This window comes from Nyctereutes procyonoides, unplaced genomic scaffold (assembly GCF_905146905.1).
Source record: "Nyctereutes procyonoides isolate TBG_1078 unplaced genomic scaffold, NYPRO_anot_genome, whole genome shotgun sequence".
In the NCBI taxonomy this organism is placed as follows: Eukaryota; Metazoa; Chordata; class Mammalia; order Carnivora; family Canidae; genus Nyctereutes; species Nyctereutes procyonoides.
Genome location: NW_026575052.1, coordinates 810,416 through 831,748, shown reverse-complemented (window position 1 = coordinate 831,748; position 21,333 = coordinate 810,416). Strand labels below are relative to the sequence as shown.

At 64.0% G+C, this 21,333-nt stretch overlaps 1 protein-coding gene across 1 annotated transcript in view; it reads right to left on the bottom strand.

Annotated features, from left to right (window-relative positions):
• Window positions 1-11,821, bottom strand: part of DISP3 (dispatched RND transporter family member 3) — a 45,772-nt gene extending 33,951 nt beyond the window's left edge. The window contains exon 1 of the mRNA XM_055331181.1: window positions 11,743-11,821. The gene's annotated coding sequence lies outside the window, so the exon portion shown is untranslated. The remainder of the gene's footprint in view (window positions 1-11,742) is intronic.
• Window positions 11,822-21,333: the final 9,512 nt, after the last annotated feature.

The following is a 21,333-nucleotide window of genomic DNA, read 5'->3' as shown; positions in this document are numbered from 1 at the left end:
ATTTCTATTTTCTTTTTTATACTTCGTGATTTCCAATTTTTCCGCGATCACCTAGGTGCAGCCTTACTTTTAGAACGAGAATTGTTGTTTAAAAATAGAATGTGTACGTATGCGTGTGGACGGGATTTTGCCAACAGCCTTCAACTCTTTGAGGAGGAGTTCCTATCGCGGGCCTGGGAGGAGGGCTGCGTCCACTAAGGACAGAACACGAGGAGGGGGAGGCCGAGCCACAGCAGGACAGACCCTGGCGAGACAGCAGAAGGACCGGCAAACGCCCAGTGAGTGACTGGCTGTGGAAACCCCCGGGTCCCCCGAGACGAACAGAGGGGGGACCCCAGGGCACAGCCAGCCCCACTATTTCATCCTCCAGCTAGGGAAACCGAGGCCCGGCCAAGGGAGGGGACGTTCCGCAGCTCTTATTTCAGGGGCAGAGCCAGGACTGCGGCTCCATCCACTCCATTGCCCAATTCGGGGGGCGGGTGGCAGTCCCCAGGACCAACTACACACGTGCCCCCAAAAAAGCCAAACAGGGAAGCAATTTTTAAGGTCTAGGGAAAGAAGCGTTCTTCAAGTCCAGGCCAGGCGGACGGAGTGGGGCTTCGATGGGAGGCGACGGCGCCGCCAAGATCTCCCCCCCAAGCCCCCCCGCTGCCCTCCGGCCGACGGCTCAGCCTGCAGCCCCGGTGACCGTGTCCCTCCTCCCCATCGCGGGCGACAGAAGCCTTCCTTCTTCATCCCCTTATCCCAGCCAGACTATTAAAATGTAATAAAAAAGATCACATTAGACATGCAGATTCAACTTAAAATACGTATATGTATATATAACTTAATGGCAATTAGGAGCTAATCAGCTTTTTCTTCCCGGCTCGGGGCGTCTTGCCTCCCCGGGGCAGCCGGTCCTTGGGGGCGTCTCGGGGGCTCGGGTTCTCCTACCCTTCGGCTGGGAGATTTGGGTGCAAGTTGGAAACGAGATCCAGTCCCGCTTCCCCCGGCGCCGAGGAGGGGACCGTGTCGTCTGCTCCCTGACCCTGGGTCTGGTCATTGGCGAAGGCAGCTCATCCGCGGTGGGGAAGGGAGGGGAGGGCCCTCCCCAATGTCCCATCATCTGAGAGACCGCCCCCGCTCAGGTGCCCCGGCTAGGTGCCTGCCCCGCCGGCGCCCAGGCCCCTCTGACACCAGTCACCCCCTCTCAGCCCAAGAGCCGTATTAGGGACGCAGGGGCTTCCTACAGTCTTCTCTCCAAAACCCCGGAGTCTTACCCAGCATCTCAAATGAGATGAGGAATGCCCTCCAAATCCGCGGAGGGAGGGGTGTGGTTAGGTGGCTCCTGGGGCTCGTCCGAGCCCCTCCCTTGGCCCCGAGACCCCAACTCTCCCATCCTCCCTGCCCCAGCCCCGGGGAGTCCTGGCTTTGCAGAGCGGGGCGGGCTGCGGGCACGGAGCGCGTGAAGGACAGCTGGCCTCCCCGGGCTGACAGCTGGTGGGGAAACTAGGCCCCGGCTCGGCAGCCCAGCGGCGCAATATATATCCGGCAAACAAGCTTTGCTCTGGTCAATGTATCACCCGGGGACTCCAGTACCGGCGCGCGCCAGGGCCCGGCCGGCTCCCCCCCACCCCGTGTGTTCTCGTGCCCCGCGCTGAAGGATGTGGGGTACCGAGACACAGGGCCGGGCCCGGGGGCTGGGGGGCTAAGCACGGACTTTGCAGTCGGAGAAACCTGGCTTCAAACCGCGGCTCTGCCACCGGCGGGGGGGCCTGGAGTTGCGGTGTCTTCCTCTGTAAAATGGCAATGGTGACACCATGCTTGCTGAGTCACGGCTGCAGGTACGATCACGATGAACTTCAGAGGCCCGGAGACCCCCAAACCTGCCCCTGACACGGGCAGGGCCCCAGGCTGGCCACAGCCCACTCGTATTCTCTACCACCTTGGCCTTCACCTCCACGATGGGTCCGTCGGCAGTTGCACTCGTTAAAACCACCAGATCCGGTCAATCAGACTCTGGGGGGGTGGCGGGGGGCGGGGGGCAAGGGGGAGGCCCAGGAATCTGCGGTCACACTTGCTCCGCAGCTGATTCTGTTGCAAGCGGCCCAGGATCACTCTCTGAAAGACCCTGCCACCCGGTCACCCTCCCCAGTCCCCAGTGACTTCTCCCAGCGGGGGCTCTAGGCTGCGGCCTCCCCCACCCTGGGGCGCACATCTGCCCCCCTGCAGGCTTGCCGCACCCCTCCCCGGTCCCGGGATGGACTCGGCCTCCCGGATCTCTGGCCAGGGCTCACTCCTCCAGCCGCCGGGAGGGAAGGTGTGATGGCATCCGGGCCCGGCAAGGGACGTCAGTCAAAGAGAGGGACGCGGGCTGCCCACATCGGCCAATCTGCTCTTCAACGAGCAGCGAAAGAGGCCTGAAGGCCTAGGGCCTGCCGTGCGGGAGAAGCTGCGGGGGGGGGGGGGGTGCTTTGTGGCACCAGGCACCGGGCACTAGGCCACCGCGGATCCAGCCTCAGCTCTGGGAGGGAGGGGCTGGGGTTGGGCCCCTGCAGCCGATGTCAGAGCCCAGAGCCTCTGTGCTCCACTGGCCGGAGGAAAGCCCCCCTGGGTGGCCCCCTCTTGCCCTCCCCCCACCCCCCTCACCACCTTGGAGCTCAGGCCCCCTGGCCCAGACCTACGAGTCCTGCTCCCCGAGCCCCCCAAGCAGCCTCGGCATCTCTAAAGAAAAGGCAACGAAAGCTTAATAAAACCGGTAACACAAAGCCCATAAAATACAGCCAGGCCCCAGGCGCCCCTTGCCTGAAGGGCCGGAAGGTTCCTGAAATCCCTCACTACATGCCTTGGCCAACCTGTCCCCCTCCCACCGTCTCCCAAGTCCTGGCCGCTGTCTGGACTTCAGCGTGAGCCCGGAGGACCCCCTGGGCCCCGCAGCCAGTCGGCTCCTCAGCCCCCAGACCACTGGGTTAATGAAAAATAAAAAGATCCCCACAAAATACGACCAATAACCAAGGCCATAAAAGCCAAATTGGATTCCTTCGTGGATGATGAGCTTGGGGTCCTTCTCTTCCTCTGAGGCCTGATTAACAAAAATGTAAAACAATTCCCCTGCCATCCCTGGCTGCAGCCGGCTGTCCCCGCGGCTCAGAGCTCAGGGACGAGGAAGGAGGCGGAAGCAGGGGGTCCTCATCTGGGGCAGAAACAGCGGCCCCAGGGGCTGGGCGTAGGGATGCCCCCCCCCACGGCCACCGCCAACCTGCTGTGTGACTCAGAGCAAGTCACTTAATACCCCTGAACGGTGCTCCCCTCTCTGGGGCGAGACGCCCTCAAACCCTCTCCCTTCGGATTCTCAGCCTCTGCCCGACACAAGGAGACAAAGGACGGGGATAGGGCTCCCTTTCACCCCATTTGGGAGCTGTTGTGTAACTGGGGGCTCGGGGACATGCAGGGAGGGGCCTGCAATGACACCAGCTAAGCAATGTGCTGGGTGCCAGCAGCTTCGCTGGGACATAGCAGGTGGCCAAGGGTCCTTAGGTCTGGGGGTGGCTTTGGAGGCCCTAACCCTCCCCGCAGCACACCCAGACCACATCTGTGGGTGCAGGGACATAGTAAAAGCAGATAAGGCTGCTTCTTGACCTCACGGACGGCACAGCAGATAAGCTTGGAGGTAAACTGGAAGCCGAACGACACAAAGCACATAATGCAAAGGGCTCAAGGCCAGAGAGGCCACCGTGACTGGGAAGGTTGTGCCCCAGCCTGACTGCCTGGAAAAAAGGGAGAAAGCTCAGGGCCACTGTCCCCTCTGAGCCCTTGGGGCTGCCGCAGCCCCTGCTGCGGGGCTCGCCAGGGGCCAAGGGTGACAGATGGATGAGAGCACCCAGCAAGGAGATGCCCTCGCGTCCCCAGGCCCCCGCGTCCCAGGCCAGAGCCACCCCCTGCCCCTGCCCTCCAGGGAGACCGAACAATCTCGCGTCTCTGCAGCAACTTACAGCCTGTCCGTCATTTCCATGGGGGTTTTCAAGTCTTAGGGATTATTTCTAATTTGCAAACAAGAAAACGGAGGCTAAAAGAAGCGAAGGGATTATTTGAACCAGAGTTCTGATCAGCTTGCCACCCTCGTCACCGCACATTTCCTGAGTCCCCCGTGTCTGAAACGCTGCGAGCTGCAAGCTCCGCCTTCCTGACCCGAGGCCTCCCCATCTCCCTCGGGGCTTGCGGCTGCCGTGCAGGGAAGGGGGATGGGGGCGCTACGGCTGGACGAGCGCACATCAGCTGGGGCGTCCAGGGGGGCACCGGCCTGTGGGGGGGGCTGCACCCCTGCACACACAGGCGGGCACACGGGCTCAGCCCACGCTCCACAACGACGCACCTGCCCAGAGACACAGGACTTGAGGGTGGGAGCCAGGGCCCAGCGAGGAGCGGATCTCACCCCTCCGCTCTGCTGCCTTTCCCCTAGGAGGCTTGGGAGAGTCGGCGCCCCAGGAACTCACCGCTGCTCCCAGCCCCGGAGGCCAGGAGAGACCCCAGTGAAGTTTCCGGGGCTCAAGAACCTCAGCCCCTTTCTGCGCACCCCTGCCCTGCTCAGTGGGGCAGCGCCCCGCAAATCCTTCCATGATAACGGGGCTCTGGCTCCTATTTGCCTGTGATCTCGGGCTAAGCCCTCCTTCCTGGGTCTCAGTTTGCACTTTGTCAAATGGGAGGGCTGGACTCGGGGAGCTTTCAGACACACCTCTCAGCTGTCGTTTGGGAGAATCCCCAAAGGGCCAGGACACAGAAGCAAGAAAGCAGGGCGGCCTAGGGCTCGGGGAGCAACTGGGAAGGTGGGGAGCTCTGCACGTCCCAGGTGCTGGGGCGGCCACCTCCAGCAGCTTTGCAGCCCCCGGTCCCGATGGCCAGGGGCCAGAGGAGCTCAGTGACCAGAGGGTGGGGTGTGCAGCGGGAGGGCAAGGGTCAAGGGCGCCCAGGGGGCACGGTCAGGTCCCTTCCCTTTGCCAGTACTTGGGGCCAGGCTCTGTCCAATCAAGGCCCTGGCCATCGACGTCCACTTAGCAGCGCTGCATTCGCCATTCACTCACTCGCCCGCGAATCCATTCAGTCATCGTCTTAGCGCACTCGCTCCTCGGCGCTTGCTAGATGCCATAAAGACGTGCTGTGACGTGGCCGGCACCCTGAACTCCTCTCCTCCAGGAGGCTCTGGAACCCTCACCAGGCAGCTTCCTGCCTGCTCCCCCGGTTGAAGACGGGCCAGGGGGCTCTTCTCCGGCTGCTGTCCCAAAGCCTGGCTTCTTTCCAGGTTAGCCTAATGTGTCTCGGGCCCGGAGGGCGGACGGGGACTGAAACCACCACCCTGCCTTTGGGAAGTCACAGGATGATGCTCTAAAACCAGCAAACGCCTTTCAACCAGGGATTTCACGCACGCAGGCATGTCCAGGGGGACCCAAGTCCCAGCTGTGTCTACACGGGATGAAAAGGGGAAACATCTGGAGGAAAGCCAGACAAGTCCTGCCAGCCTGCCAGATGTTGCTCACATCTGGACACCCCAACACGATCCACTTGGCTGCCTGGCAGTCAAGAAGCAAGTGGTCAAGCCGTGTTGCCTGCCAACCGGGACACAGCCCCATACGACACGTTACTCAGATTACCGAAGGATCCAAAGGGACTCCGGCTGCAATCCTCAGAGACTCGAATCAACCCGGTCGTCATATGGGGGCCGTGATTACGGCCCCTGAGGCCAGCTGGCCCACGTTCCACGGCTCACCAGCAAGCTGCTTCTCCTCTCTGCCTTTCACACAGCTGATCCTTAAAATGGAATAATGATAGCGACGCCCTCGTAATGCCCCGTAAGGCTCCAAGCCTAGTGCCTGGCAGGGAGTAAACATTCCGAATACGTCGGCTGTTAGTAGAATCGTCGCCATCGGGGTGGTCGCCCTGCAGAGCTCTCCAACTGAGAACACGAGAGATCCTTCGGGACGGTGCCAAGGCCAGAAGGAGGCAAGACAGGGACGCAGCCCCCCCCCCAAAACATCCCAGGAGCACCCGTCTGCCAAACGCTTTGCCCATCTCAGCCCCACTGAAGCAGCCTCCCCCAGAGACAAGATCACCACGCTCTCCTCCAAGGTAGGAGCGGCTTCCAGCTGGCATTCACGTCTCCTCCATCAGCAAGGTTTGGCAAAGGACGCGTTGTCCAGGTGCCAGCACGTGTGTGGGGTGCCTTGGGCAGATGGTCGGGCGGGGATGAGCCTTCCCTACCACCCCCCACCCCCTGCCGAGACCTCAAACTGGGAAGAGCACCCAAGTGTGCTCCCCTGACCCTTAGAAGGCCTGCTTGCCTGACCATGTGCTCTGAGCCCCAGAGGACACCTGGGTCTCCCTTCTACTGTCAGGGGACCTAGAGAAGCCGTCACTTTTGTCCGTCACTTTGTCTGTCACCTCTGCTCCAGGCAGGAGATGCCGGGAGGGGATGGGAGACTCTGGTGAGCAATACAGGGACACACACAGGCTTCTCTGCTTCTGCAGCCGGTGCCTGGCACGCAATGGGGCTGCCTAGGCCGACTGTGGGGTGGGGGATTGAGGAGAAGACTTCTTCCGGCAGAGGAGGCTTAGGCCTCTGGACACTGTCTCCCAGGACCCCATCCCTGGTTCCAAGGAGCATCCCCTATAAGAGACCTAGATCCAGCCACTGGCATCTGAACCCAAGCCCCTCCTTCCCCCTCGGCCCCCACCCCTTCCTCATTCCCAGGGGTCAAGTTCGAAGCACACGGCAAGACCCTAGATCCGCCATGCGACAACGGCTTTTTCTGATTTTCCCAGGTTCCGGGTCCGGTTCCCTCAGGGGGAGGAACAAAGGAGGGAAGCAGGATGCCAGGATCAAAGGCGTGCTCCAGGGTTCCACATGCCCAGTGGGTTCTCCCCCGAGTCCAGGGAGACCTGACGCTGTGGCCAAGGCCCCGGGGGACAGTCCCGGGATCCCGCACCCGGCTTCTTCCTTCCAGGCTTTGGCAGAGTGGCAGCTCCTGCTGGCGCCGATGCCCGCGAGCGTGACAAGGCCCGGAGGTTTACCAGAAGCAGCCTGCTGCTGCCCAGCAGCTCCTCCTCCCTCTGGCTTTGGTTCCAGATTTTCTCCTTCCTTGCCCCCAGAACAAAGCTGCCAACGGGGCTGTGTGGGCTCCACCCACCTCCTAGCCAGCTGTGCGACCCTGGGGAGGTGAGCCAACCTCTCCCGCCTCGGTCCCTTCAGCCGCGGGGTGGAATAAGAACACCCGCCTCTGGGTTGTTGTGGGGTTCACGTCAATTAATGGGCGTAAAGCATCTAGCGGTGCCCGGCACATGACCCATGTTCTGTATTTGCTCGACTTGTGGTTTGTGTGATGATGCGTAGGCAGGGCCGTGGGCAGGTCAGCAGGGCCAGGCTCGCGGTGGGGGCACGGGATGCGGCGCCCCGAGAGCCAGTGGCATTGCACCCCCTCGCAGGGGGCTCAGCTCCCCCACGGGGCCCCCGGACGCCGCCTGCACACTCAGTGGCCTGGCTCCCGGCGACGCTGGGCAGCTCGGCCCCTCCAAGTAACTCCCCATCCGCCCCCTGAAGCCCCGACCTCTCCTATCCATGCTTCTGCAGGGGCTCCCACCCGAGCTCGTGCACAGGCGACAGCTGTGGGCTCCCGTGGTCGGGGACACAGTGCAAGACGCGGAGGCCAAACCCCCAGCCGCAGCCCAGCCCAGCGACCTCAGGTGCCCAGCTCCGGGCCCTGAGGGACGGCGAGGGTTGAACCCAGGCCACAGCAGCGCCCGTCACCCGTCACCCGTCACCCTGGGTGGGGCCAGCAGACGAGTCCACACGCTTTTGCAAACGGTGGTGTAAACGGTTTCTTGACTAAGACTATTCACTCCACGAATGGACGGATGAGGGAGTGGACACTCGAAACAGTACCGGGCGGAACAGGGGCTTCCGGTTTATTTGATCACAGTCTGTCCCCAACTTGGTCTCCTCTGGGTGTGTGGCCTTGGTCAAGCCTCGTCGCTTCTCTGAACCTTGGTTTCCCGTATATTAAACGGGAATAACGATCCCTGCTCCGTGAGGTGGTCGCAGGGCTGAGCGAAATCGCGTCTGTAAATACCCGGTGGGGACTCAAGCCCTGGCGGCCTCAGGGTCAGCACCGCTGGTGCCAGCTGCTCCCGTCGGGAGGCAGGGGACCTGAGGCCCGGAGCCTTGGACGGTGCCCGTTTCCAAGGAGCTTCGGCGACCACACGGACGCCGGCCAGCGGCAGCCCTCCCGCCCTGGGCCTGCCTTCCGGCTGCTGCGGAGCAGCAGTGGGCGCCGGCGTCCCCGTGGCCAGGCAGGGCCACCTTCCCGGGCCGTCCCGCAGCATCCACGCCTCTGGCCTTTGTCGAGCAGCTGGAGTGTGAGCTGCGCCGTCTGCCCGTGAAACGCGACTTTGAGAAAACATGCATATTTGTGAGTTGGTGCATGTTTCTATTTCGGGCCGACACTGCCCTCTTTATTTATTTTCCCTGGGCTTTGCAATTGGAACCCAGCTTGGAAGGGTGTTTTGACAGACTTTGACACCGCTCCCGGCTCCTCTGGCAGAAGACGGGCTCTGGTGAGGGCGGGTGGACAGGGGGAGGAGGATTTAAAATGACAAGCTCTCTCTCAGCTGGGACCCACTAACAATCAGACACCCTTGCCTCCCCGGTCCAGCCCTCGGTCCCTCCATATCTGGGTGGGGGGAGGAGCACAACAGGTTCAGGTGGGGCAATAATTTCAAAGAAGAGGAAAATAAAATGAAAAAACAAAACAAAGAGGCTAATCACTGAGCTTCCAACCCTAATAATGCTGGCATCCTTGGCAACACGATAATGTCAGCCTCAACCACCACCGCCGTCCTGGGGTGCCTATTTTTATGACTGACCGTGGCCCGAAGGCTGCCCTTAGGAAGGCCCCCTCCTCTTTCGGCATCTCACTGTGCTCGTCCGTAAAGGCGATTCTGCAGAACTCAGCTCGTGGGGCTGTAAGAAGTGGCCACTCAGTCAGATGGCAGCGGCGACTGTCTTCCCTCCTGGCCTCGGATCTTGGCCAGCTGCCCACGGACAGCTGACTTGGTCCAGTCTTTGGGATTTGGGCTGCTTGCCAAGACCCTACCCACCGGGCAGGCCTCTCAGGCTGCTCTCAGCTAGTCCCGTCTCTGTGGCCATGTACAAGCCGCCCAGAGTGACCTCAACTCAGGAGGAGGGACCTTCCCTCAGACAACTCCAGCTGCCTTCACGTGACCGGACGAGTGACGGGGAGCTGGGGAGACCAGAGGAATGTGCTTAACCCATCATTCCAAGGCTCTGAGGGTCAGGAGATCCAGGTTCACTGGATCCACTCACTCATTCATTCATCCACCGAGCACCCACCGGCGGAATCAGTGGTTCACGCAGATGTACCCACAGTAGGATCAGCGTCTGCCTCACTGGGGAATGCGCTTCAGCAACGTGACCTCAAGAAAACTACTCGACATCTCTGGTCCTATGAAGGAAATGGCCTGAACATCCCTTGTTTGGGGGACGGGGTGAATTCACCGGTGGGGGGTGCTTTGAGCAGGCGGGGAAGGTGCTATAACCTCTGAGGTTGCAACCCTGATTTTTCAATCCTATCCACACTCTAGAATGGGTTAATGTTCCACATTATTAGGGCCAAACAGACACCCTTGAAGGTCAGTCAGCCAGCCCTGTCCTTGCACAGATGGGGAGCCTGAAGCTCAGGGAAGGGAGGTAACTTGACCGAGGACACACTGGGAGGCTGTGGCCAAGTCGAGACTGGAACGCAGGTGTCCCTACTTCTGCTCCAGGGCTCCTTGCACCACATCACACTGGGACGCCTCTGCTTCCATCACAGTTTTGGATTTTTAAGGGCAAAAGCAGAAGAGGTTTCAAAGGGGATGCAAGAACCTAGGTACCAGGTCGTTCAAAATCCCCATGGGGTGGGGGGCTCGCTGTGATCCCAGAACACAGGAATCTGGGCCCCTTGGAGGGGCTGCTGGGCTCTAGGGCACCTGGCCTTAGACAGGTGCCCTGGGAGGGGCTGGAAGCTGCTGCAGCCCTGGGCAGGGAGGGGTGGGGTCAGACTCTCAGAGAGAGGGGAGGAGGGGCAAGGAAGCCGCCTGGAGGATGGGGTCGCTCCCCCTAAGGGCCACTGTGTCCATGTTGGAGCAAAGACCCGCTGGGTCACATCCAGGCTGAAGGAAAGTTGGTGAGAGAGACTGAAGGTAGCTGGGAAGGACGAACTGGGAAAGACCAAAAAAGGGGGGAGGGAGGGAGATACACATGGGGGAGAAGAACAAGCGGGGAACAAAGAGAGAGAGAGCAAGCACAGAATGGTGCAGAGGGAGGGGCGGGTAGCCTGTGGCCTGGTTGCGGGAGATCTGTCTGGAGTGAGGACTGAGGACGGGAGCCGCTCGGTGGTGAGCTGAGCCGAATGGACTCTGCGCCTGGAATCCAGGGTCCCCAGGGCCGGGCTTCTGCCCGCGGCTTCCAGGGGCCACAGCCTCCTCCTCCATTGGGCAGATGCCAGCTCAGGTCTGCATGGGGGGGGGGAGACCTGCGTCTCCGTGTCCCGGTCCCCAAGGGGGAGCGCGCGGTGCGGGGAGCTGAGCGGCTCTGGGTCCAGGGGCAGCCCCGTGGGCGCCCAGGGAGGGGCTCGGGCCTCTGGCCGGGTGAGATGCCCGGAGGCGCCAGGACCTGGAGGGAGCTGCCCGCAGACGCTGGTGCGCCCGGGAGCCCCGGGCCGGCCCACGTGCACCGGCGGACGGTGCGGGGCCTGGGGGCTGTGCCGCGGGTGTGCACGGGGTGCGCAGGGTGCGCGGGTGTGCACGGGGTGCGCGGGTGTGCGCGGGTGTGCACGGGGTGTGCACGGGGTGTGCGGGTGTGCACGGGGTGTGCACGGTGCGCGGGTGTGTGCACGGGGTGTGCGTGGGGTGCACGGGGTGTGCGCGGGTGTGCACGGGGTGTGCACGGGGTGCGCGGGTGTGCACGGGGTGTGCACGGGGTGTGCGCGGGTGTGCACGGGGTGTGCACGGGGTGCGCGGGTGTGCGCGGGTGTGCACGGGGTGTGCACGGGGTGCGCGGGTGTGCGCGGGTGTGCACGGGGTGTGCACGGGGTGTGCGCGGGTGTGCACGGGGTGTGCGGGTGTGCACGGGGTGTGCACGGGGTGTGCGCGGGTGTGCACGGGGTGCGCGGGGTGCACGGGTGCGCGGGTGCGCGGGTGTGCGCGGGGTGGGGTCTGCGGGGCCGCGGGAGCCCGAGAGGAGTCTCCAGGCCCGTCCCGCCGCCGCGGGTCTCCCCGGGGAGTTGGGAAAAGTTCTCCCGGGCCCCGCGCCCCTCGCCCCGGGCTGTCCCCGCGTGTGCGCCGGACCCGCCCCGCCGCCGCCGCCCCGTGGCCGCCCTCCGGGGCTCCGAGGGGAGGAGGCCGCCGGCCTGTGCCCGCCGAGTGCCCCGCGCCTCCGGGACCGACGCTCCAGTTCCGCGGGACCCGCTGTGCCCCGCGAGCTCGGGCGGGCGCCGCAGGTCGAGCCTCCCCGGGCCCCGAGCGCCGCCCGGCGTGGACCGCGCTGACCCGAGACCCCGGGGCCGCCCGGGCAGTCGGCGCCGAGCAGGGGCGCGGGGTGGGCTCGCCCGCAGGCCCCGGGGGCTCGCCCGCAGCCGCAGCCCCGAGCCCGAGCCCCGAGCCCCGAGCCCCGAGCCCCGCAGCCCCGCTCCCAGCCCCGGGGCCCCGCGCACTCACCTCGGCCGGCGGGGGCGGCGCCCGGAGCACAGCGCCCCGCGGACCCCGCGCACCCCGCGCCCTGGCACCCGCGGCGGCAGGAGGCGGGGCCGCCGACCCCGAGCACGAGCACGGCGCGGCCCGAGCGGTCCGGGTCCCAGCGCAGCCCGAGCGCCGCCGCCGCCGCCTTTTATCCGCCGCCGCCTTTGTTTGGGTCCCGGCGCTACCACGGGGGCGGGGGGGCCCGGGCAGGCCTCCGAGCCGCGCCGCCGCCCCCCGCGCCGGCCGCCCCCGCCCCCGCGCCGCCGCGACGCCCGCCCCAGGCCGACGACGCCCGCGCCCCGCCCGCGCCCCGCCGCCCCCGGGGCCCGCCGCCCCGCCCGCCGCCGCCGCCGCCGCCGCCCCCCCCGCGGAGCCGCAGTGGTACAGCCCGGCCCGGAGCCGGCGGGAACCAGCGCCCCCCTGCGAGCGGACGCGCGCCCTGCACCCGCCGGCCCCGCCGCGCCCGGGAGCCCGGAGCCCCGAGCCCGGGTCCGCCGCCCGCGCTCCTGCCCCGCCGCGTCCTCGCCCCAGCCCTCCACCCCCATCCCCCCATCCCCCCATCCCTCCAGCCCCCCAGCCTTCCATCCCTCCATCCCTCCACCCTCCAGCCCTCCACCCCCCAGCCCTCCATCCCTCCACCCTCCAGCCCTCCATCCCTCCACCCCTCCACCCCTCCACCCTCCATCCCTCCATCCCTCCACCCTCCAGCCCTCCACCCCTCCATCCCCCCAGACCCCCCAGCCCTCCACCCCTCCAGCCCTCCATCCCTCCACCCTCCATCCCTCCACCCCCCAGCCCTCCACCCCTCCATCTCCCCATCCCCCCATCCCCCCATCCCTCCAGCCCCCCAGCCTTCCATCCCTCCATCTCTCCACCCTCCAGCCCTCCACCCCCCAGCCCTCCAGCCCTCCACCCCTCCACCCTCCAGCCCTCCATCCCTCCACCCCTCCACCCCCCCAGCCCTCCATCCCTCCACCCTCGCCCTCCACCCCCCAGCCCTCCAACCCTCCACCCCTCCACCCCTCCATCCCTCCATCCCTCCACCCCCCAGCCCTCCAGCCCTCCAGCCCTCCATCCCTCCACCCTCGCCCTCCACCCCCCAGCCCTCCATCCCTCCACCCCTCCACCCCTCCATCCCTCCATCCCTCCACCCCTCCACCCCCCCAGCCCTCCATCCCTCCACCCTCGCCCTCCACCCCCCAGCCCTCCATCCCTCCACCCCTCCACCCCTCCATCCCTCCATCCCTCCACCCTCCAGCCCTCCAGCCCTCCATCCCTCCATCCACACAGGCCGCCTGCCGGATCCCGGCCCCCAAGGCCACAAGGACGTGGAGCCCAGGCCCAGGCCACTCCTCCCCACCGGGGCTGGGGCACACTGGCCTCCACAGCCGCAGCGGGGGGAGGGCCCGGGAGTCGCCCCAGGGACCAGGCCAGGCACAAGGTGGAGCCCAGGCCGCTGCTGGGTGGCAAGAGCTTCCGGCACCTGGAGCGCATGCAGGGGAGAGCAGGGAAGGGGGAAGGGGCCCACAGGTGGCCTGCAGCAGGTTCCCGGCCTACGCAGGGACCCAGCCCCAGAGGGCTCGGATGAAGCGCCAGGGGCTACACAGCCAGGCCAGCTTCCCAGTCCTTCCCTTTAACACAGGGAAACTGAGGCAAGGGCACCTCTAAGTGGAGCTCCCGCTCAGTGGTCCACCTACTGTTCCTGCTCTGCGGCCGGCGGTCCCTGGAAGCTGTAGCCGCCCACCCGCTGCCCACCGGACACATCCGTGTGTGTCACCCAGGATGCCTTGAGGGCTCATCTATGCAGAAGAACCAGTGTCCCTGCCCAGGCACCTGCGCCCCGTGTGCTCAGGACCCTCAGCAGAGCCGTTGGCAGGCCGGTCAAGCCTGTTAGGAGACTCCTAGTGGCTTCATGGGGCCTTGACAACCTTTAGGGCTGGAGGCAGCTCCTAACTAGAAGGACGCCACCCTGAGCTGCAAGGGGAGACAGACAGAGACCAGAGGCCTCTCCTGAGACTTGGCAGGGGGGTATGTGCATTGCTGTCCCCAACAGCAGTGGCTGAATCTGACAGAGGAGTGCAAAGGGACAGACCTAGCACCACCCTGCACGCATCCGGTCTCTCCTGCCACATCCCAGAGGGAAGCCAGAAAACGTGGAGCCACGGCGGGGCAGAGGAGGGTGTGGGGGGGGTAGGGTTAGGGAACAGGGAAAAGATTGCTTTTAAGGGAGCAATAGGGGAGAAGATACAAAATGCGTTCCCAGGCCCAGCTGAGAGCAAAGGGTTTCCTTTGCTGGGTGAACGGCTTCCTCTTCTCAGCTGGTGCGATGGCTGCTTCCAGAAGCCTCCTCAAAGTCCCACAAGCTTCCCGCACTGTTCCTTTCAGTCTGACCGATCCGCAGGGGATGCCGTTGGCACCTGCCATGGTGCTGGGCCATCCTGAGGACGCGGCCCCCACTCCCCCGGGAACTATTATTAGCGGATTGGGGTCCTAGCCCCATGTCGCGTAGCTAGCCACAGCTCTCCAAGGCCTCCCTGCCGTGGGGTCTCCAGATGATCCCTAGTGGGGGATGGGCTTGCCGTGCCCCTGTCGGGGGACTTCTGGGTACCTCTGGGTACCGGGGACGCAGAGGCAGAGGCCCGCAGAGTGGGGGAGGAGGTAGGCAGCGTGGTGCCCAAGAGCACTGAAAGGATGCAATCTTCCCAGGCCATCAGCAGAGTTTTAAAAATGCAAATGGAACTGGGCCTTTGAAATATGCCTGCCATCAAGTGGGGCTGGTGATGGCGGCGGAGCCAGCCGGCGCGGGTGCGGGTGCGGAAAGTCACGGGCAGCCTCCTGGCAGGGCCTCATCCTCAGGCTTCCTTCCCTCCAGCCCCCACTCCGCCTGCAGGATGTGCGTTTACGGGCCCGGGGATGCTGGGCTCAGAGATCCCTGCCCAACCTCGGGGCACCTCCCGAAGCCTCCTTAGCCCCCAGATCTGCCCAACAGGAAGGCGGCGGCGAACGGATGCTGCCCCCCCCCCCCCCCCGCAGCCCCTGCTCCAGCGCTGTCTGCTGGAAGTTCTTCCTGGGTCTGATTTAAATGCCTCTTGGCGACGATACGCGGCTTCCCTTATACTCTGTCTTCACGACTAATTGAAAAGCTTCTCTTGTAAGGGGTTTGAGCTATAAAGGCCGCTTTGTCCTTCATTCCCATCCCTTTATTTCTGTTTTGATTTCCCTTCAACCGTGTCTGAGGCAGGGCCTCTGAGCCCATCACTCGCTGTAAGGCCGTATTTCTGTTCCACCCCTTACTGACTGTGTGACCTTGGGGAAGTCACTTCACCTTGCTGAGCTCGGTTATTTGGTCTATAAAATGGGGATGGAAGAAGTGCGTCTCTCAGAGGGGCGGCTATAAATGAGTTTGTCAAGTGAGCAAATCTCGGTGCACAAACAGCATTCAGCACAGCGGACGGCATAAACGAAGCTCTAAATAAACACCAGGTGGTAGTGAAGATGATGGTGATGGTGATGAGGATGAGGACGAGCTGCTGAGCAAGAGGTGGCCTGGAGGTGTGTTGCTGGAGGCCACCGTGACACCTCTCACTTCTTTGCCCCACCCCTGCTGAGATGAACTGTGTGCAAACCAAGTCCTCCCGCCAGATGGTTGAGCAGCTCAGGCGAAGGGCACGTGGGGAGGCTTGGAGGTGTTTTTCCTGAAAAACACGGTAGATTAAGACAGTTGCTCCATTGTTCCAGCCTCGGGGAACAGAATAATTACATTTAAAGGTGACCGTGTCTTCAATCTGCTAGCACACTGGCTTCGGGACTCTTGGCCCCCACGTCTCCAGGAAACCCCTGGTGCTCTAGATGCAGGCGTCTTTTACCAACTGCGTGACCTGGGGTAAGTCGCAATTTCTCCGAGACTCCGTTTCCTCATCTGCAAAATGAGAGTATAATGAACTGTGCCTGTAAGATGCCTGCGGTGATCTTTCCGGCTGAGGCGGAGCACAGATTTATAGGCAACAATCGGATGATCATAGAGATAGGTCGAATGATCAATCCCTCTTTCCGTGACTCTCAGGGTTGACTGCGCTTCATTTGAGCTCAGGAAACTTGCCCGGGTTCATGGCGAATGGATTTCCGGCTGAAGGTCACGTAGGAAGTCCGTGGAAGAGTTGGGTTGGACCCAGCCCTGAACTTCTCCCAAGGCACCATCTTGCCTTGTTCTCCCTGGAGCTCCGCTCAGGAGGTGGGGGGCACAGGGTGGAAGGGCCAGTAATTCAAGAGAAGAGAAAAAGGTCTGGAGAAGGGCGATAGGGCCAGACTGGGGAAAGGGCGCTGCAAGACAGGGCCCGGGGGAGGCTGGGCAGATGGCAAACCTTCCTCTTGCCTCCAGAATTCTGCAAGCAGCCAGACCTAGCGTCCTCGCCCAGCCTTGCCTGCCTCCTCCAAGGAAGCAAGCAGCCTGCGCCAGAGTGAATACAATCCAAGTTATTAATTGCCTGCAACAGTTAGCCCCAGTGCCTGGCCTGCAGACACCCAGGCTCGGAAGAAAAAAAGAAAAAAAAAAAGCCAATTACAGTTTTATCAATATTCGCTTTGCTGCGTGATCCTCCCCCAGCAGCACAGGCCACCCTGCTCCCCGTTCGTGTTTCCGGGGGCCTTTGCTCTGGCTCCAGTGTCTGGAGGGGACCAGGTTTTCCTGGGGTCTTCAAGAGCGGAAATCACTCAAGGGCTGGACCCTGCCAGGGAAGAGCAAGACCTCCCCAAGGTCTGGATGGGGTGGCCTTGGCCAAAGACTAGCCCCCCGCCCCCCCACGCAGGAGAGCGCTCACCCGCCAGGCTGAAGGTTTTAAATAGGCTCCCCGAGGGTCCTGCTGTCAGTACCCGCAAGGGAGAGATGGGGAACTGGGGACCGTCCCCCAAGTCCCGGTTTGAATCTGTTCAGTCACAGACTAGCTCCGTGGCTCTGGGAAAACCCTTTCATGACTCTGAGCTCATGTCCTTATCTGCAGACGGGGTGCGGTGGTCGCACGCGTCCGTGGAGGGAGGTTCAGGGAAAGGCCGTGCAGGGGCACGAGGCGACCCGTGCGGGGGGAGGGGGGACTGGCACGGGGTGAGCTGCAAGTAAACGGCAGCTGTTTTGTTCTATATGGACAGAGCCTGGCCGCAGGTTCCGTGCTGCCCGCAGGCGCCCGTCTCCCGGCAGGCGAGAAGTGGGAGGCAACGGGAATGAGGCACACGGGGACTCGGGGGACCTGGGTGCTGAGCGAGCCTTGCTGTGCCTCACACCGCGGTCCCGGTGCCCCTGGAGCTCCGGCCTCTTGCTCTGACCCTAGGGGCACGGGGCTGCTGAGCCCGAGGGCCCCTCTAACCCATCTTTTAGGAGAGTGTGAGCAGAGGGCCTGGGTGCAGGATGGGTAGGGGTCGTGGGGAGACTCCGCGATTACTCAGGGGCGCACGGCAGCCGCGGTGAATGTACTGGAACTGCCAGGAGAACGGGAAGCCGGTTACATAAATAGTTAAGCCTGGACGTGCACATCTGTTGGTTCCGCATCAGTAAAAGAAAGCAGTTCGCTTTTATCAGGACGGGGCATGAAGGTCGTCCCCTGGGGCAGACGGAAGGCCCCAGCTCGGCCCTCCCCTGTGGGGCGTCTCAGGACCACGAACGGCGGCAGATGCCAGCCTCCGAGCTCCTGGGCCGTGGCGGAGGTGAGGGCAGAGGGAGGGGGGACACGGACGTGGCCTCTGGGTCCTCAGAGACGGTGCGACGATGCTGACCTTCAAGAGAAGCTCCGTCACCCCCGGGGGTGGAGGCGGGGGGCTCTGCGCAGCGGGCCCGCGGGAGAGTCGGAGAGAAGTCACGCCGAGGGCCTGCCTCGAGCCTCTCCTGGGAGCACGTACGGCTCCCGCTGCACCTGTCCCCGCGACAGCGTTCATGACGCGGCGTGGCATTCCAGCGCCAGGTCCCCCACCCGCTGCCCCACGCTGACCCCATGTCCCTCTGGCCTCAGCTTCCTGGCACGAGTTGGCCGGCGCCTCCTTTGCCTCGGTCGGCCTGGCTGGCCCACTGGCGCCGGGAGCCGAGCCAGCGTTAACCCTGCCCGCCAGCCCCCATGTGGGCCGCAGCCGTGACGGCAGGAAGGAGCTCCTCTGGCTTCCCCCCAGCTGGAGAAGTGCACGGCCCTGCGGGGCGGCCCCAGCGCCAGCCCCTGCTCCGGGCACCCGGCGTGGGCGGGGGCGAGGCCCGTCCAGAGGGCTCTGTGGTCGGGGCCTTGGGCTGGAACGAGGGGCTGCGGAGAGACCAGCAGCGCTCGGGCGTTAGGGCACCTTGCAGGCAGCGAGGGAGGCTACCGGCGGCATTAGCGTCAGTAATAATGTATGGCTGCCGTGTGTAGGGTGCCAGGCCCCGCGGACGCGTTACTTCCTCTAAACTCACACCCGCCCGGGGGACGGGCCTGTACCACCCTCATTCCCAGGTGGGGAGATTGAGGCTCGGCTCCCGGCAGTGGGATTCGTTACCACGTTAATCGTTCCCATTTTTCAGACGGAGAAACTGAGGGTCGGAGAGGTGAGGGACATGGTTGAGGTCACAGAAGAGTCCGTGACGGAGATGTGCCTGGCGTCAGAGGTGGCACATTAATGTGTCGCACTCTGCTGCCCGGCACGAGCTAGGTCCCCGTGGGGCGCCCACCCAGAGCCCTCCACGGTGCCGCCTGGGTCTCTTCCCGGGTCGCAAACACAACCAAGCGAAGCTCCGTGCTCTCCCCTGGGGGAGTCACCGCCTCCCTCGGAGCCCCCCACCCTCCAAGGGCGCAGGCCAAGGCGGTCCCCGTTCCAATCTGAGAGTGGCCGTGTCTGATGCCATTCCCCCGCGAGACGAGCAGGGCCATCCTGCGACATGGCAGGACAGTCCCCGGGCCCCGGGGGGCGGGGTCACCCCTGGCCCCCAGGCCTGGACACAGGGGCCGCTCGCTGCACGACTGCCATCCCCCGACACCCGACGCGACCGACTCCGCGCTCTCACCAGGGAGGAGGTTAAGGCACGGGGCCGGCGACCACAGCGGTGGCTGCCTCCCGACAGCACAGTCGCTGGGGCCGTGGCTCTGAGGCTTCCGTGTCCTTCCCGGTCCCCCTGAGTCCTCGTTCTGCAGCTGGGCGCGTCGGGGACAGCAGTTCTCGCCGGCACCCAGGGCCCCGTGGGGCGGGGGTGCCTCAGGCTGCAGCAGGACGGAGTGAACCGCCCGACCGCCCTGGGGGCGCAGCCTGGACGGGTAGCCTGGCGGGCTGAGCCTGGGGAGCTGGGCTGCGCCTGTCCCCCTCCGCCCTGCCGGCCCCCCACTGCTCCTCCTCCCCCACGTTTCTTCCCTCCCGTCTCTCCCCCACCCCCCGCCCACCACTCCACCTCCTCATCATCCCTCCTTTACACTTACTCGTCCCCTGATAATGAGCACAGTCGATGTTTGCTGAGCACTCGCTGTGTGACAAGCCCCGTACCAGCCATTTCTTCTGCACCCTCCTCTTCAATCTTCGCCACAGGCCCTTGGAGAATAACCCTCTCTCTGCTACAGATAAGGACAACGTGGCTCAGGGACGTCAGGACGCAAGGCTCACCCTCTCCCGTCCTTCGTTCTGCTGGGTCTGTGATCACGGTCATTCCAAAGCTTTTTTTTTTTTTTTTTTTTTGAGAGAGAGAGAGAGAGAGAACCCCAAGCAGCCCCCACGCCCAGCGTGTGAGCCCAGCGTGGAGCTCGATCCCACCACCTCGAGGTCATGACCTGAGCTGAGATCGAAAGTCAGACGCTTCCCCTGCTGAGCCGCCCAGGTGCCCGTGACCCCGGCCATTTCGATCCGCGGACACCTAGGGCCTGCGGAGCGTGGGGGCTGCGGGCAGAGTCCTGAGTCCGCTCACAGCCGTGCCAGGTGAGGGGGGCACGCTGCCCGAGTTCTCGGAGTCTCGGCCTCCTCCCCGCACACCGGAGACGGGGCTCAGCTGGAGGCGCGGCCGAGAGCAACAACAAGGCAGTGCACGTAGCTGTGCGCCACGCAGCCCGCGGACCGGGGCCTTCTCCCTCTCACGATGGGTCAGGAGAATCAGAGGACACGCTCCCTCTCGTCCGGGGCGGCCCCCCCGGTGCTCATCCCCCAGAATCGTTCTCCCAAGTATCTAGTTGGTAAGATTCAGGCAGGACGGTCACAGCTGGCGTTTCTCTGCGTGTCGCGTGTGACGTGTGAGTCGCTCGCGTCATCTTGTATGGAACGTGTGGGTTCTGAGCGGGCGTCCTGGAGCCTGTGTTCACACCCCGGCTCTGGCACTTGCTGGCTGTGTGCCCCGGGGGGACTCAGCTGACCCCCCTGCGCTTCACCGTCCTCATCTGTAAGAGACGAGGAGTTAGGGGCGTGCAGGAAGCGCCGTGGTCGGGCTGAGCCTCGATGGGTGCTCACCGTGAATATGTCACGTCCACAGCAACCTCGGAAGGTAGACGTTACTGTCCTCGTTTTACAAAAGGAGCAACCGGCAGAGGTTCAGTCCCTGGCCCGAGGTCGTATAACTAGTCAGCGGCAGAGCGGGATTTGAACTCAGCTCTGGATGATTCCCAGCCTTCCGGGTTTCGCTGCAGCCCCACGTCTGGGAGGGAAGAGGAGACGGGGCCTTGAGGCTCGGTCAGCCTCCGACGCCGTGACCCCGATGAGCTGACCTGCCGCCCTCTTGCTTCCTCTGGTGGTTCCCGTTTATCTCAGAGGCTCCTGTTTAAGGGGCGGATTCCCGGGCTGCCCATCCTCCCCAACCCGCTGAGCCTGCCGGGGCCCTGAATACAGCCTTGTCTGCCCCCCGTGGGCGGGGAAGCCGGGAGAGCCCCCCAGGACCCCTTCTGTTCCCCGCTGGGGGCTCTGCTGCCCCAGGTGCTCCGTGGCGCCGCCCTCCCCGCTGCCCCAGGACACCGCCCGACCCAGCACGGCCGACCCTGTCACCACGGCCCCTCTGCGGCCCCGTAGCCCCAACTCCGCTCCCGCCCCGAGAGCCCGTGTCGCTCAGACGCGCCTCCCAGCCTTCCCGCGTCACTCCATCTGCCCGAGAGCTTCTTTAGCTTCTTCTCCACCAGCTGAAGTATTACTCATCCCGGAGGCCCTGCATCCCTTCCACGGTGGAGCCTCCCCCCAACCCTCCACCCACTCTCCCCCCAGAGTCGTCAGCTCTCTCTCTTCTTTGCTCCCGGAACAATTTCACACATCTATTTCTGCATTCGTCACAGTCTGACTTGTTTTCTATATGGAGTCTGTTGCGTGAGGGCACACAAGGTGTGAGGGTGCACGATGTCTCTGCGGGGGTGGGGGCACTTCCCGGGCAGAGGCCGGGGGCACACACGGGCGGATCCTAAGCAGGAGCAGAGCCCGGAGCTCCTGAGGCCCTGGTTACGGAGGCCGAGCGCCGGGCTCAGGTGTTACCCTCCCATGGTCCCGTGGCACTTCATGGGAGAGCTACGGAACCGGGGCGCCCTACTCCCGATCCCGTGGGGCCCCCCAAACTCCCAGTTGTACAGCTGGGCTGATGCACACACGCACTCTCTGTCACCCAGAGCCTCCAAT